This window comes from Passer domesticus, chromosome 4, assembly GCF_036417665.1.
Source record: "Passer domesticus isolate bPasDom1 chromosome 4, bPasDom1.hap1, whole genome shotgun sequence".
Classification (NCBI taxonomy): domain Eukaryota; kingdom Metazoa; phylum Chordata; class Aves; order Passeriformes; family Passeridae; genus Passer; species Passer domesticus.
Window position 1 is genome coordinate 83753264 of NC_087477.1, and position 207 is coordinate 83753470.

Genomic DNA, 207 nt, shown 5'->3' on the forward strand with positions numbered 1-207 from the left:
TGTCCCTGTCTGTGCCCTGGGATCTGTCCCTGTCTGTGCCCTGAGATCTGTCCCTGTCTGTGCCCTGGGATCTGTCCCTGTCTGTGCCCTGGGATCTGTCCTGTTTGTCCCCTGAGATCTCTCCTGTGTGTGCCCTGGGATCTGTCCCTGTCTGTGCCCTGGGATCTGTCCCTGTCTGTGCCCTGGGATCTGTCCCTCTCTGTGCCC